Raw genomic sequence first — 14980 nt, 5'->3', positions numbered from 1 at the left:
TAAATACCTCTGCAATGGTAGAGTGGAGATCTCCAAAACACAATAAGAACATAAAAAAAAGTCAAAATCAGCTTTTCAGAACTCCGAAGATTAATCAAAGGCTTTCAATCATTCAAGGAGAATTTATTAAAGAAAAGTGGCCAAATCTTATGAAAAGTGAGTAAGCTTTATTGCATTTTAATTTGGCCTACTCTGAAGCCCTTCAGCCCAGATCTATAACAGTGTTAAAACCCAAGTACTTTTCAAGTATGTTATCTGAGAAACTTGCAGCCTGATAACCCGGAAAGGGGGGAACATCTTGGAGCTCCCCAATAATCACATTCTCAGATAATTATCATTATTTGATCTATCTGACAGCTCTCCAAAATGCTCCATTCTTGTTCATGATTTAATTTAATCTTAGTCCATTTTGTATAAACTGGAATAATCTCAGGGCATTTGGGAAAAATGATAGATGATTGATAGATAGATAGATAGATAGATAGATAGATAGATAGATAGTATGATTGTCTAACACTGAAGCTTCCAGAGAAGGTGATACTAGGTAGAGCTAAAAAGAAGTTGTCCAAAAACCTAAAATTAACACCTTGGGATGGAAATATACACAGGATGTTTGAAAAGTTTCCAACATTTATGAAATTTGGAAAGGCATGAGTATGAACAGAACTGTGCATGTCTGGGAACTACCCAGAAAAGCCATAAAATTATCTGTGACTGATATTGAGGCTCTGCTTAAACAGAAACTGAAACCTTAAGAGTTGTAAACTGTTGGACTGGCTACTGAAGGCATACCAAAATATACTCACAAAGCACTAGGTAAAAGAATAATTATTGGTTCAAGTCATTTAATAAACTTTCTCCTATTAGTAACTCACTGCTAATAGAGAATATAATTCAGTATCTATAGATGATAAAGCATCCAATTAAAATGAATTATTTGAGTAAAGTCACTATAAATAAAGAAATAGTAACAAGACCAAGCAACAAAAAATCTGGAGAGGGAGACATATTTTATTTCTAGAGTTGCCACACTGCATTATGAAAAAAACTCAACTAAAACAACAAAAAACCTACAAAATATGCAAAGAAAGTATGGCTCATGGCAGGGGGGATGTCAATAAAAACTGTTCCTGAAATACATACATTGGACTTAGCAAAGAATCTACATCAACTATTATACATATGTTAAAAGATTTAAAGGCATGCATATTGAATATGAGAAAAATACCTCACCAAGTGAAGCATATCAAGAAACAGGCATCACTTTTGTAAAATGAAAAAAAAAAACACAGAAATACTACAGGTGAAAGTATGGTAAGCAAAATAAAAACTCTATTGGGGCTCAATATTGTATGTTTTAAATAGTTCAAGAAAGAGTTATTAAATTTGAAGTTAGATCAATTGAGTTTATTCACACTGGGGAAGAGGGAAAACCGAGTGAAGAAAAATGAACTGAGTCAGAGACCTACAGGACAAGAGTGAAGCATGTCCACATTAATGTAATGGGAGTCTTAGAAGGAAAGGAGAGGGAAGAAGGGGCAGAAAGAATGTATAAAGAGATAGTAGCCAAACCTTCCCAAATTAGGTGAAAATCATCAACCTACACATTCAAGAAACTCAATGGCATACTGTTGGGAGAAGCGCAAAGGAGTCACACCTAGGCAAAAAAGTAATTAAACTTCCAAAGCTCAAGACAAAAATATATTGAAAACAGGAAGAAAAATAAGTAAATTCATACAAAAGATTCTCAATAAGACCAATACCTGACATCAAACATCTTGGATATCCTAAGGTAGTGGGATAATATATTCCAGGTGTGGAAAGACAAAGATCATCACCAACATGTATGGAAACTAAAACACATTATGTTAAGTCAAATAAACCAGACACAGAAAGACAAACACTGCATGATCTCACTCACAGAATTTTGAAAAGTTGATCTCATGGAAGTTGAAGATAGAATAGTGGTTACTAGAGGGTGGGGAGATTTGGCGTGAAGTTAGGATGGCAGAAGATTAATCAATAATAAATATAATTAGCTAGGAAAATAAATGCTGATATTCTATTACACAGTAGGGTGGCTATGGATAATAATATACTATATATTACAAAAATCTAGGAGAGGTGGATCCAAGATGGCAGGCCAGAGGGAGACAGCATTTTGTGTCACTCTGTGACCTGGAACTCAAGTAGTGAGAATACTGCTTCTCTGTAAGCAATAGAGGAAACCCCCACAAATGCTCCTGGCACAGGAATCACTGGTCTGAATAGTATACTGAATAGTATATTTGTGTTGTTATTTCATTTTTTTCTTCTCCAATTTATACTATTTTAACATTTTTACTATATTTAACATTTCTGAGGCTGAATCAAAGCCTCAGCATCAGAATAGGTCTCCCAACTACTCACCCACACAGGACTACCAGGTTCCCCCATGGGATCATGAGCATCAGCACCTATGCAGAACTTTTGGCCACACACCCGATCAGAAATATCAGACGCCACTCCAACATGCAGGAATTCTGGCTGCCACTCCCATGTGGACCCCCATTTACCAACATGCCCCCCCCGACGTTGCCTCCATCTTGGTCTGCAGCAACTGAGATAATCTCCTACAAGCAGTGGCCTGACTGTACCTGAAGACACTGCACAGGCTCTGAAGACAGCTAAAAGCCACACAGTGCACACCACAGAGCTCATCTTTGAACACATTATCCAACACCATCACCCAGCTCCCCCGACCCGACCTGACACCCCATTGCTGAAAGTAGCCACCTCCATCTTTGGTCACCTTCCTCACCATCTTTAGTGGGGGTAACTCCCAGTTTGGAACTCCGGCTGACCAGGTACCCATAGTTTCTAACTCCCCTTCTCCCCAGTAGCCACTAACCCAGCACAGTGACTGCCCAATACAAAACAGGTCTCAGCAGCAAGTGCAGCAGGTGTGCAGCACACAAAGCACAACAAACAAGACCCCCAGAGAGAAAGATCCCTTATTAGGAAGTAGAAAGGGAGAGAGTGAGTATGATACAATTTAGAGACTAACATAGAGAACAGGAACTGGGAGGCTTTCAAGTGAGATAAGGAGATAAAACCAGGCACCCACATCACATGAGCAGGCCCCAAAGGAGATCCTTGAGATGTGGACTCCCTCCGGGGACCAGCAGATGCCACACCCCACTTCCAGATGCCCTGCACCCAAGACCAACCCTCCCACCCTGGTTACCTTCACCATTTGGAGGGCAGAGATACTACCTAACAACAGACAAACCCATCTCTTGGATGAGAAGGGAAGCAGGAAAGATACTTATCTCCAACCAAATCAATCTGGGTTTCTTCCTTCAAGATCATTTTTTTCTCGTCCCTCTCTATTCTCCCGCCCTCACATCCCCAATATATGTGAAACCAAGTACTTTCCATAAATTAGGATATTGAGGACTGGGATGTCTGAATAGTATTTTACAGTTGTGTTGTATATTCTTATTTTCTTCTCCAATTTTTACTATTTTAACATTTTCTTCATTTTTCTTAATATATATTTGTTTTTGTTTTACATAGTCTACTGTCTTCCCACTTATTTGTCTACCCAAAATTACTTCCTCTCTCCTCCTGCTACTAGCCACCTTCTTTAGATTTCTCTTTCACACTTCCTAAGATCTAATAACTCTATATCCTCACCTCTTACCTCATCAGCATATCATTCTACACCTCACCCCCCCGGTTTTTTGTCTACCATCAGAAACCTTAAAGCTTTTTGCAAACCTACTGATTATATTGTAGATAATAACTGAATTCACCATTTCTGTACATTGTGACCAAACTGTATGTAAACATATTCACAGCAACTATTTGATTTAAGGTTGTATATTGTTTACATTGGGATCTGTTAACATTGTCCTTCCCCTCAAAGGAGAGGTACTGGAACCCTACAGAGGCATTATAAACCTATAGGATAAAAATGGTAATGCTTCAAATCCACACTGCTAGAAGGGAAGGCACAGGAAAAACATGAAAAGACAAGGGAAGAAAGTGCCCCAAACAAATCAAGATACCACATTATTAGAATCCATGGCCAGCACAGCAGAAGAAATTACAGAGAAGGAGTTCAGGATGTACATAATTAAAATGTTCTGTGAATTAAAGGATGATATAACAGAGAAAAAAAAGGGCAGCAAAAGATCATTTTGATAAAGAGCTACAAAAGCAAATACAGGAAGCAAAAGATAACAGATAGAGGTTCTAAAAAAAACAAACAGAAACCCTTGAAATTAAAGAAACAATAAACCAAATTAAAGCTCAATTGAAAGCATCACCAACATATTAGAACACCTGGAAGATAGGACCTCAGATAATGAAGACAAAATATATGATCTGGAAAATAATGTAGACCACACAGTGAAAATTGTAAGAAACCATGAGCAGAACATTCAAGAAATATGGGATAGCATAAAAAGACCAAATTTAAGAGTTATTGGGATAGAGGAAGGCAGTTCCAAATCAAAGGAATGAGCAAACTATTCAATGAAATAATATCAGAAAAATTTCTAAACAGAGAATGAAATGGAAAACCAAATACAAGAATCTTATAGGACACCAAATGTACAAAATCACAACAGATCCACATCAAGGCATATTATAATCAAAATGCCTAACATACAGAATAAGGAGAGAATTTTAAAAGTGGCAAGAGAAGGAATCAGATTATATATAGGGGAAAACCAATTAGGTTATGTACAGATTTTTCAAACTAGACTCTGACAGCTAGAAGATCCTGGAAGAAACTCTGAAAGAAAATGGATGTCAACCAAGAATCTTATATCCAGCAAAACTAACTTTTAGATTTGATGATGAAATAAAAACCTTCCATGATAAACAAAAGGTAAAGGAATTTACAACTAGAAAACCTGCACTATAGAACATCCTTAGAAAAATATTCCATGAAGAGGAAATGAAAAACAACAATGAAGATCAGCACAGGGAGGTATTACACTAAAGGAAAAACTAATCAAAGGAGAAACTAACTCAAGTAAAATAATAAAAATAAACAAAAATGACTGGGAATACAAATCATATCTCAATAATAACCCTGAATGGGAATGGCCTAAACTCACCAATCAAAAGACACAGCAAGGGGCTGGGGTAGTGGCTCAGTGGTAGAGCACTTGCCTAACATGTGTGAGGCCCTGGGTTCGATCCTCAGCACCACATATAAATAAACAAAGTTAAAAATCCACTGGCAACTAAAAAATATTTTTTAAAAAGATATAGCTAGCAGATTGGATCAAAAAAAGTCCCAACAATATGCTGCTTCTAAGAAATTCAAACACAGGAAAAGACATACACAGACTGAAGGTGCAAAGTTGGGAAAAACCATACCATTCACATGGTCTGTGGAAGTAAGCAGGGGTTTCCATCCTCATATCAAATAAAGCAGACTTCAACCTAAAGTGAATCAAAAGGGATAAAGAAGGACACTACATAGTGCTCAAGGGAACCATACATTAAAAAGACTAACAATTATAAATATATATGCCCCAAACAATGGAGCATCTATGTTCATCAAACAAACTTTTCTCAAGTTCAAGCATCAAAAGGATCGCAACACAATAATTCTAGGTGACTTTAACACACCTCTTTCACCCCTGTATGCATCTTCTAAACAAAAGCTGAACAAAGAAACTATAGAATTCAATAATACAATCAAAAACTTAGACTTAACTGACATATATAGAATATACACTTTCTTCTCAGCAGCACATGGATCCTTCTCTAAAATAGACCATATATATACCACAAAGCAACTCTTAGCTAATACAGAAAAGTAGAGATACTACCCTTCATTCTATCAGATTATATTGGAATGAAATTAGAAATCAATGATAAAATAAAAAATAAAAGCTACTCCAACATCTGGGAACTAAATAATATCCTACTGAATGAGCAATGGGTTGCAAAAGACATCAAGGAGGAGATTAAAAATTCTTATAGATAAATCAGAACACTGAAACAACATATCAAAATCTCTGACACACTATGAAGGCAGTACTAAGAGGAAAGTTCATTGCGTGGAATTAATTCCTTAAAAGAAGAAAAAGTCAACAAGTAAATGACCTAATATTGTATCTCAAAGCCCAAGAAAAGGAAGACAGGGAACGATGTACAGCAGAAAACAAGAAATAATTTAAATCATAGCTGAAATCAGTGAAATTGAAACAAAAGAAACAATTAAACGAACTGACAAAACAAAAAGTTTGTTCTTAAAAAATAAAATTGACAAAAACCTTAGAAATGCTAATGAAGAAAGAGAGAAAACTCAAATTACTAATGTGATGAAAAAGGAAATATCAGAAGAGATATTACAGAAATATAGAGGATAATTAGAAATTATTTTGAAAACTTGTATTCCAATAAAATAGAAAATATCAAAGGCATAAACAAATTTCTAGAGTCATACAATTTGCCCAAATTGAAACAGGATGATGAATACAATTTAAACAGATCAATTTCAAGCAATGAAATAGAAGATGCCATCAGAACCCTACCAACTAAGAAAAGCCCAGGACCAAATGGATACAGAGCTGAGTTCTATAAGACCTTTCAAGAAGAACTAATTCTAATACTCTTCAAATTATTTTATGAAATAGAAAAAGAGGGAGCACTTCCAAATTCATTCTATGAGGCCAACATCACCTTGGTTCCAAAACAAGACAAAGATAGATCAAAGAAAGAAAACTTCAGACCAATATCTCTAATGAACATATATGCTAAAATTCTGGCAAATTGAATACAAAAACATATCAAAATAGAGTGAACCACAATCAAGTGGGGTTCATCCCAGGGATGCAAGGTTGGTTCAACATACAGAAATCAATAAATATAATTCACCACATCAATAGACTTAAAGATAAGAATCATATGACCATATCAATAGACACAGAAAAAGCATTTGACAAAATACAGCACCTTGGGGCTGGGGATATAGCTCAAGTAGTAGTGCACTTGCGTGGCATGTGTGAGGCACTGGGTTCGATCCTCAGCACCACATAAAAATAAAATAAAGATATTGTGTCTACCTAAAGCTAAAAAATAAATATTAAAAAAATACAGCACCTCTTATGTTCAAAACACTAGAAAAACTAGGAATAACAGGAACATATCTAAACATCATAAAAGCTATCTATGCTAAGCCCCATGCAACATCATTCTAAATGGAGAAAAATTGAAAGCATTCCCTCTAAAATCTGGAACAAGACAGTTATGCCCTATTTCACCACTTCTATTTAATATAGTTCTTGAAACACTTGCCAGAGCAATTAGACATATGAAAAAAATTAAAGGGATATGGACAGGAAAAGAAGAACTCGAATTAATACTAGTTTCCAATGATATGATTCTATACCTAAACAACCCCCAAAAATTCCACCAGAAAACTTCTAGAACCTGCTTCTAGTAGCAGGATATAAAATCAAAACCCATAAATCAAAGGCATTTCTGTACATCAGTGACAAATTCTCTGAAAGGGAAATGAGGAAAACTACCCCATTTACAACAACCTCAAAAAAAAAAAAAAAAACCTTGGAAATCAACTTAACAAAAGAGGAAAAGACCTATGTGATGAAAACTACAGAATTCTAAAGAAAGAAATTAAAGAAGTCCTTAGAAGATGGAAGATCTCACTTGTTCTTGGTTAGGCAGAATTAATATTATCAAAATGACCATTCTACCAAAATCTCTATACAAATTGAATGCAATTCCAATCAAAATCCCAATGACATTCCTCATTGAAATAGAAAAAGCAGTCATGAAATTCATCTGGGAAAATTAGAGACCCAGAATAGCTAAAGCAATCCTTAGCAAGAAGAGTGAAGCAAGTGGCATCGCTATACCAAGACCTTAAACTATACTACAGATCAATAGTAACAAAAATAGTATGGTATTGGCACCAAAATAGACTGGTAGACCAATGGTACAGAATAAAGTATACAGAGACTAACCCACATAATTACAGTTATCTTATATTAGACAAAGGTGCCAAAAACATATATTGGAGAAAAGATAGCCTCTTCGACAAATGGTGCTGGGAAAACTGGAAATCCATATGTAACAAAATGAAATTAAACCCCTATCTCTCACCATGCACAAAACTCAACACAAAGTGGATCAAAGACCTAGGAATTAAACCAGAGACCATGTGTCTAATAGAAGAAAAAATAGGCCCAAATCTCCATCATGTTGGATTAGTGTCAACTTCCTTAATAAGACTCCTATAGTGCAAGAATTAAAATCAGTAATCAATAAATGCGATGGATTCAAACTGAAAAGCTTTTTCTTAGCAGAAGAAACAATCATTTTGGAAGCAAATTTTTACCACACTCACATCAGATAGAGCACTAATCCCTAGGATATATAAAAAATAAAAAATCTAAACATCAAAAACCCAACCAGGTTGGCAAATACCTTAGTTCTCACAAAAATGATGTCTACTTTATTTAAATACTTTTGTGGTTTGGCAGGGATGTGAAAGCTAGTAGGTGGATGCATGGATAACTCAACAACTAGAGGAACAAGTTGTATAGGAAACTAGCCCCATTAGGTAGGGATACACTGAGCTAGAGTAGGGGAAATCAGTTAAGCCTTTCAGGATTTATGAAGCTAAAAGGTGCCAAGGCAACACTTTCACTTTTATTTAATATACAAATGGAAGCCTATGTGATCTTATCTTTAGACGAAAATTTAAACATTTTTATATATCAGTTGAAAATAATGTTTTAATTTTTTTATTTGTTCTTTTTAGTTATACATGACATTAGAGTATATTTTGACATATTACACAAAAAAATAAAAGAAATAAATACTCATTGATCCTCTTGACACCCATAGTACTAAAACAAACCTGACATCTTTTAGAACATTTGGATCCTGAGTGCAAAATAATCTTCATTTACAAATTTTACTTAAGTCTTCTGATGCTGTTATTTGAAAATCTGTCTACCTTGAATGAGTCCAAGAAAAGTCACTAACACCTGTTTCAATTGCAATTACAACAAATGCTGCTGTTAAGAGCAGGTCACAGATGTCTTCACTACAGAGGGTTTAGCCAACTCACTTCTTGTCTCTAAGAATCTCAGAACTTCTCATAATGGCCAGGCATGGGTTTAATTATGTTAAAATGTCCAAATTAACGTTCTGCCCCACCCCTTCTGAAAGGGCTTTGGTCTGCTGATAATTTATCTATACTTTTCCTCAATTTTAAACAACTTTTTCCCCTACTGGTACAACCTGTGTCCTAGTGGACACTAGGAACAAAATACTGAATGTCCTGGGTCTATGGCATATTGAACCCTACACAGCAGTTTTGCTGACATAGGTAGAATTAAGAGAACAGGTCTTACCTGAACATCCAGGGCTTCATTAAAGAAACCTGGACCTCGACCATCCATTGGATACGGGGCATGTCAATCCTCGCTTCTCAGCAAGAGAGCTTTGGGCAATCCAGGACCCTTTCTTGACCCTTCCATGCTCCACCCCCATGATCTGCATAAAAGAAACTTTCCTGCCTTATCTCAGGGTGCAGTTGCAATGGATCGCTTCTTCAGCCTCCTTCATGCACTTCCTATTTATCACTGTCCCGCACCGGCAAACTCTCAGTATGCTATTTCATGGGTGGCGCCCTCTCTGGCACCGCCTCCGCCTCCCAGCATGCCCTGTGACTAAAACCCCCCCCTCACAGCACGCGTCTGGGCAACGCCATCTTTACTGACGTCGTCATTGCAGCCAGGTTGCCGCTCCCAGTCGAAGTCTTTGCTGACCTGTCTCTCGGGCCATGTCTGACACCAACAAACAAGACCTGGTCCCAGACAACCAGAGTGAAGCTGATGAAGAGGCAGGCATGGACCCTGGGTCCCTAGGCAGTCCCTTGGTGCCTGTGGAATGGTTGGCTGCAGTGGCGGGAGTCGCAGCCCTTCTGGCTTTCCAGGTGGTTGTGAAAGCTTTTGAGGAGGAGTGTGAGGAGAAAGTGGTCTGGCCTGCCACCGCAGAGAACAAGAACATACAGCTTCTAGAAGAGGAGGAGGAGGAGGAGGGGGAGCTGAAGGTAGAACACTACCAGGAACTGGAGGATGATGATGGTGGCGAGGAAGAGGAAGGAGATGATGAGGAAGACGATGGCAGGCGTGAGGAGAACGAAGAGGGTGCAGCAGCTGCTGGTGTCTGTGAGTTTCCTGTGGTGTTTCAGTCCCAGTTCTCCTTCCCTTCTCCACAGTAGCTTCTATAATGACCTCATCCTGGTCTGGCCCCACACGGGCCTCGTGGTGACCAGGCACCACCTCGTGGGACCCCGGGGAGCTGGTAGAGGAGCCCGTGGGTTGGGAGTGGGGAGGACCTGGCAGTCGGAGCCGAGGCCTGTGGAGAGCAATAGCTGGCAAAGGGATCCCGGTCCTGGGTGGCAGTGGACCCTGCCGACAGGACAGCATCCCAGAGGACAAGGTCTAAGAGGGCGGTGTCTGGCCTATGGCTCGGCATGGCTACGGTTGAGTCTAGGGAGACGGGGGCCTGTGCACCCGAGGGGGCCAAGGTTGCTGAGTAGCAGCAAAGTCCTCCCGCCCTTGCAGCCTCTGTTGGCTCGGCTGGCTCTCTCACAGGCTGTGCTCAGATCTTGCCTGCCTGGGTAAGCAGTGGGTCGATATTCTCAAAAAAAAAAAAAAAAAGAAAAGAAAGAAAGAAAGAAAAGAAAAGAAAAAGAAACCCAATCCGAGAAAGACTTTCTGGTTTTGAGAATCTCAACTGTGCTGCCTTCTACCAACCTCAGTTTGATAAAAGATCTGAGACAATGCAGTGTATGAGCCTGCAAACTTGAACGTCAGTGATTAGTAGATATATCAGGAAAGACCTTTGAAAGGAATGGAAAGCGCCTGAAGGCAAAGGACAAACAAGTGGACAAGTGGCATTCCTCACTTGTGGTTGATAGCTTTAAAAAAATGTGAGGTTTCTTAGGGCTGGGGATATAGCTCAGTTGGTAGAGTGCTTGCCTCACATGCACAAGGCCCTGGGTTCGATCCCCAGCACCACTGAAAAAATTTAAAAAGTAATAATAAATGTGGTTTCTTGGTAGGATGATCAAAATTTCAAAAAAAAAAAGAGTGAACCAATATTAGAGCACTTCACAGGTGTAAACATTCTCTTTTCAGGGATTGAGGAACCAGTGAGCTTCACCATAGAATTGTTTTAAGTCAAACGAATCTATTTTCAAGAAAGTTACAACAAACTTATACATGCGATCAGACCTAAATGATTCAAATCCTTTCTTCTATCAGGTACCATAAATAATCAGCAGCACTGGGGTGGTGTTTGATAGCAAAATACACTAATATTAATAATAAAAGCCCTAACAATTATCTTGCTAGAAGCAGTTTATAATCCACTAATACCTGAAATGGTGGAAGGGATAATACCATGAAAGCTATCTAGCAGAAGAATTATTAGAGCCATGGAAGTATTGTATCATTCAGTAGAAACTAATAGAGATATTTCTTTTTTCCATGTGTTTCTTTTATCCAGATTTTCCTGAGGATAGAGTACCAGATGACAAAACCAAGTGTAAGGTGGGGTATTATTTCTGTGACCTTAGGGTCCCTAAGCCTCTATCAACACTGGCTAAAGAAGCAGCTGAATATTACTACAAAAAACATAATGAAGTGTCTGAAGAAACTAGAGGTGAGAATGGGGAAGAGGAAGGGAATGGAAATGAAGAACTGGAAGAAAAACCCCAAAAGGATCTGGACTCAGCAGAGAGCAGCCTCCCTTAGAAATCCAGGTATTGATTTAGAGTCTTTAGTATTAACTAACCTTCCTGGCACACACTTGTTTCTTTTATGTTTTGCAGTTTTCTCCTAAGTCAAATAAAATATTGCTACAATTTAGTTTGAAAACAGTTTGGTATTAATAATGTGCTTATATGTTAGGGAACAGAAGGTAGTATATTCTGACATGTACTTTATTCCTGGCTACAAGTTCGTTATCCTATAGCTATAAGGTAACTATAGATGGGAAATTTATCAGACCTTGTAGCTGAGACCAAAGAAGCAGATAAAGTGACTGGGCCATGTATTAGCTGGGCTTTCATTGCTTGACCACAAAAAGGTAGCCTCTTACACTAACAATGCCTTTGATAGGGTTGACTGTTGACAAAGTAATAAAAGGTTCAGGATGTCAAGTGAGACCTTATTTCACTACATAAGTACTAGTTTTCATAGAACATTCAAACAAAAAAAGACAATTAGTAAGACTTGTTTATCACTGAGTCAGAAACTAGGTCTTATATTTTCAGTGTTTGTTTTTCTCTTTCTGAATTTTCAGATCTGTGGACATCAGATAATAGCCTCATTCTCATTTTGCAGATATAAAAACTGAGGTTATGAGAGCTTATGGAAATATATGTGGTTGGTGTAAAGAGCATGGACAGGAAGATTATGTAAATCAAGTAGCTTCTCATAAAAAAGAACATTTATTAGCATTTATTGTGGTGGGCAAGGGGACAATGACATTAATGTGATCAGGTGATTAAAGCCCTCAAAGGCCTGAGCACCCCCATATCTAAAGTTCTATTTCTAAGAGGAACTTGTTTGGTTTCTACTCACTGAGACAACAGATATGCATAACATCTACTCAGATTTAAAGAATATGTGTTAATGGCATACAAATGTTAATTGTCCTTTGTTTCATTCTACAGTTGGAAAACAGAAAGAAATGGATGGAGAAAGAAACATCGAATTTGTTCTTCATTATTTTTCTACTTTAAATTTACCCAGAACACTAATTTTTTTCCAAAGTTCATCATACAAAAAAATACATCAACTGACATCTGTCTATATGCTAACTTTTTGCTGATATATTTGACTTCTTCTGTTTTGTTAAAAATAAAAGCTTGTTTGAAATGTATAAGGTGTACATTATTTATGTGAATAACTATGACTCAAATCTAACTTTATATCTTTTTTTTTATTTTGGCCCTCATTGCTATAAATAAAATGAGGTTCTTTCATTATTAGCCAGCTTTTTAAAAAAATCTTTATTAAATTTATTATCTGATACATAAAAGCAAAAAATTGTACAAATTGATGAGGTACTATGTAATGTACACATGTATGCATCACATAATGTTTAAATGAGATTGAACTTATTCTCCTTAAATATTTATCATTTCTTTATGGTCAAAACTCTCAAAATCTAAAACTTTCTTTTAGGTTTTTGACAAATTATTTAAATGTAGATCAAATTAAACTAAAATCAAAATTGTAAAGATTTGACAAAAAATATGAAGGTCTAGCCCCTACTGCATTTATTGAAGGAAACCAATGAATGGCCTAGCTTATCAGGAGACCAAATGGTATAAATTGGCTGCTATCAGCCATCAGCATCAGTAGCAGCTAGGAACTTAATAAAAATGCAGCTCCTTGGGGCCCTATTCCAAATCTACTGAATCAGTTCTTAAGGCAGTCTAGCAATCAGGACTTACATATCTTCCAGGTATGTCCAAACAAATGAAACTGAGAAACCTGATTTAAAGCAATAGGGTAACCCAGCAGACCTCACCTAGAGTAATACCAACCTTCGTTTGCTGACTTGTTATGGTTCTAAATGGGATAGAAAAGTTTTAGACTGAGGAAGAGCCCCAGATATGTGAAGCATGTGTGAAAGGATGGGGCTTGGTCTCTATGTGTGCACATCCTCTTGACCCCACATACTGGATTCTGCTGCTTGCAGAGAATTTAGGGTCGAAGACGACAGGAATGGAGACTTCAAAGTATAGGGCCCTGATGGGGTTAGTGAAATTGTGGGAGATGAAAAGTTCATGGTTTATCACAATAATGCAGAATTTTAGTATGAAAAGCTTTATGTATATCCCTGAATGGTCTTATAAGAAAGAAAAAAATGTTTACAAACATTTAAAATGTTTAAAACATTCAGAGCCATCACCATAAATTGCTTATGGGTACATATATGTAGTTAAAAGAATGCAATAACATGATGCCTGCATATTTAGCATACAGAAACTCATGTAAGAGAATAATCAACATGTTGTTTAGGATACTGGATATTTCTGGAAAAAGAGGAGAATAAATTTTGGGCTTCAATGGTATTCGTAATGTTATATTGATTAAGTTGAGCGGCAGGTACATATTCTATATTATTTTGTGTAGCTTGGCAATATTTATTAATTAAGAGTATGACAAATGAAGAAAGACATGAAAAATTTGGCCCAATAAGATCAGTTTAAGCAAAAAATGTCAAGTTTAAGATGACCAGAGTAGAGGATCTGAGGAAAAGGGATAGGGAATTGAGGGTGGAATTCTCATTCCACATTAATATAACTTTTCTCTGATTCTATGTAGATAGCCCTACTAGCTTATCTCATATTCTTTGGTAAAATGACTCCTTTATAATTATTTTATGTGATAGTAAGTTATAACCACAAGAGAAGACAGAGAGAGACTCAGGAAAATATTGTGCTTTTTATTCTATTACACTCCCAGGTCTTAGAGACAGGAGGTATAACAAATCACAGAGGATCCTACGCAAAAGACACTGGAGTGGCCATAAGGCAGAAGATAGGAAGGAAGGGGACCCTTATCCTGAGAACTTTACTAGGGTTTCCATAGGAAAGGTAGGCAGGACAGTACTAAATGTTTAGGATTGGTTACTTTGAATAATTTGGGGAGGAGTCCTAAGCCATAAGGGTGATCTCAAGTTGTCTGGTACCTAGCCCTGGAATGACGGAGGCAGAGAAATATTGCTTCCTGGGGTATAATGGCCACATGGAGGATTTACAGTTGTGTGTTTGTTAGTATGTATACCAAAAGAGATGCTCTAGTTGGACCCTTTGTTAATCTTTGAGAAATGGCAAGCCCAGGGAGAGGCAATCTCTCCCTAGCCAGTAAGGTGTGTGGTTTTATTTTTAGGTGTCAAAATATATAGAAAATTT

The sequence above is a fragment of the Urocitellus parryii genome, chromosome X (assembly GCF_045843805.1).
Source record: "Urocitellus parryii isolate mUroPar1 chromosome X, mUroPar1.hap1, whole genome shotgun sequence".
In the NCBI taxonomy this organism is placed as follows: Eukaryota; Metazoa; Chordata; class Mammalia; order Rodentia; family Sciuridae; genus Urocitellus; species Urocitellus parryii.
This window is presented reverse-complemented; position numbering follows the sequence as displayed.